The sequence below is a fragment of the Entamoeba invadens genome, assembly GCF_000330505.1.
Source record: "Entamoeba invadens IP1 unplaced genomic scaffold scaff_1105074724503, whole genome shotgun sequence".
NCBI classification, from domain to species: Eukaryota; Evosea; order Mastigamoebida; family Endamoebidae; genus Entamoeba; species Entamoeba invadens.
The window spans coordinates 77,977-81,054 of NW_004440361.1; positions in this window are offsets into that span (position 1 = coordinate 77,977).

Consider the following 3,078-nt stretch of genomic DNA (forward strand, 5'->3'; position numbering starts at 1 on the left):
GCATATCTCCCGCACCAATCAACAAAAAAATAATTGTAATAAGTTTGTATTGCTACTTCGATGTTGTCACAGTAATAATAAAGATTTCTACTCAGTACTGGTGTCTGGAAAAAAGTTTTCGATTATTTTTCAGACCTAAATTTAAAATTGCATTTTAATAGTCTTAAAAACCTGTGGTCTGATTTCTTGCTGTGGTGTCCACTACGTAAAATTGCTGAAAGATGCATTTTCATACAATAGCGAATTTATATGGAATTTATTTTTAGATTTTTTTTCATTTTTATATTTATAGAAAAAAACGCATTTTTGTGTCTCGTACATTTTGCCCTTGAAAAAAAATATTTTTTGTTTTTCAAAAGAATTTTTAATTTTGATGGTGTTCTTATTAACAAAGTGCTTTCCAGATATCGAAGATTATTCCAAAACAGTTGAAGAAAATTTAAATGTGTTTTGAAACTTGACACTCATTAAATTGTTTAATACTAAATTTTTGCAGTTAAGTTTTTCAACAGTCACAAGTAAATAATTAACAAAAGTAATTTTCTCTTCACAATATGTTGCCAATTAACTCACGTTGCAAATTGAAACGTTCTCAATGATGTCTTTTAGTTGTATTTATTTCAAAATTCACGTTATCCCCACACTTCTGAGTTACTTTCTTTAATAAGTGTTTTTTGGTTCTCCTCAAAATTAAAACCGATGATCTTACAATTGTCAAGTTCAAGCTTTTTAAGGTTTTTGAGTGTTGGAAGAAACAGTCCTCTCATTAATCTCATTTTCAAGCTTTCATTGTTTTTGAATAAAAAAGTAATGTTTATATTTGTGGAAACAAAACTTGTCGACTTTTCTAACACAAGAATTTTGACACTGTTTTTAACAGAAGAGAAGTTTAATTTGCACTTCACAATCCTATAATTTTGCACTCTAAATATTTTTGGTATTGTGAAACTGATGTACACAAATATGATAGTAATTAGTTGAATTATTTTTTGTAGAATAAATGATAAAATTGTAATTTTATCAATTTTATACTTTACCATATCCTCTCCATTTTCACGGTCGTATTTCGAAACACAAATTTTCATTTTCAAAAATGTCTTTGATTGATTGGTCATCAAAACGGTTTTTGTTGATAGTTGTTATCTCGAGGTTTTCCTGATATGTTTTATCTTCTGAATTAACTATTCAAAATAAAGTTTTACATTTTGCTTCAAATATTTGTCATAGTTTTTAAACCCTTCTATTGAGGAACTGCATGTTATCTTTTTAAATAATATCGGGAGTAGTTGTAAACTGGAGTCAAAGTATTTAAAATGGTGTGGTATCTGAGTCGTTTCAAAGTGTGACACCATTATTTCTTTGTTTCTCTTCACAATTAAAAAAATGTCTTAAGTGTAATAGACATACAAAAAAGATATAATTTAGTTTAAAATTTCAATAAAAATTGAAGTAAAAATTCAATTATTTCATAGGTTTGGAATTACAATTAACTGTTAGAGGATGGAAAATAGAACAAAAAAATGAATATTATTCGAAGTCGAAAACCACACATTGACTTTCAAAGATAACACAGCAACAGTTTTTTGTTGATTTATATAAATATTATGGTGTTGTTAAAAGAAAAAAATACTTTAAGATTTTGGAAAGAAACACTCATTCAAATATTATTATTTTTTGTTTTAGAGTTGTTGACTAAATTTCAAAAAATTTAAAAATAATCATTATTATTTATTTGGTCTAAAAACAATAATATAAAAACAAAAAATGCATTTGCCGGGACTCGAACCCGGATCTCCACCTTGGAAGGGTGGAATTCTGCCCCTAGACCACAAATGCTTTTGTAAATAACAAGATATTATTATTTATAATAATTTAAATATTATTATTAATTGTTAACACAAAATAATAGTCACCACGTTATTATTGTTGTTATATGAATGATAAAGAACAAACAAAAAATGGTTATAAAACAATGAGATATATACGACAAACACAAAAAAAAGGAATTACCTTTAAAAAATATAAAAAAACGTGATTAAATTAATTAACATCAAATGATACTTAATGAGTCCGATATACAATAACTGGACATGAAAAAGAAAGCTAAACACTTAACCAAACAATTCGAAGTTGCTTGGAAAAACGCAAAGTAATAATTAAATCCCAAATTGTTGCGAGTGATGATCCGATTGAATGCAAAGCCTGTGTTAATTGCAGTAATTCCAAGACTTATTTATAATGTCACTTTGTTCATCCCAATTATTTTTTCACAAAGTGTTACGATCAACTTTGTTACTAAATGAAAAGTAGTGGACATTTCAGAACCATCATAGACCAAAGAACAAGTCGCTGAGTGGTTGTCATGGCAGTACCAAAAAATGGACGGGTGCAATGTTTAATTTGTTTGTGGCGATTGTTGCACTCGCCTCTTCGGTGTGTGGACATTACTTCACTAATATTACCACTGTTGTTGATCAGAAAATATTGTTAAAAAACAAGGAGAAACCAAATAAACTCTTCAATATGCTTTTTAATGTGATGATATTTCATGGACATATAACACAACTGCTTTTTTAGAATAAATTGACGATGCTGATCTTTTAGAATATTATGTTAAATACAATGAATATAAAAAGAATGGTTGCACAATTGGATTTCCCGATTATTATATAACCTTTCTTGGTTGTGTTAATCTTGAAAGATAGAACATGGCGGTCAATTCTGATGATAATACAATTTACATGACTTATAACAGAGATCAGGATTGTTCTTGTGTGATTATTAATAAAATTAACACAGAAAAGAAATATGGAGTTTATGACAATATTTACAAATGACAAATTATTAACTAATATAACAATTTTTGACAAAAGCCAAAATGTTCAATTTAAAAAAAGTCGAAATTTTTCAAATAAAAAAATGGAAAGAATCAAGGTTTGGCTGTAATCACCCGAGTTTTTTTTGTTTTATATTATTAAGATATATATATTATATTTTACAAGAAAGATAAAAAACTTTTTTGTTTAAAATGGTAAATTGTATTATATTTGTTATATTAATGATATTATTTAAAACAAA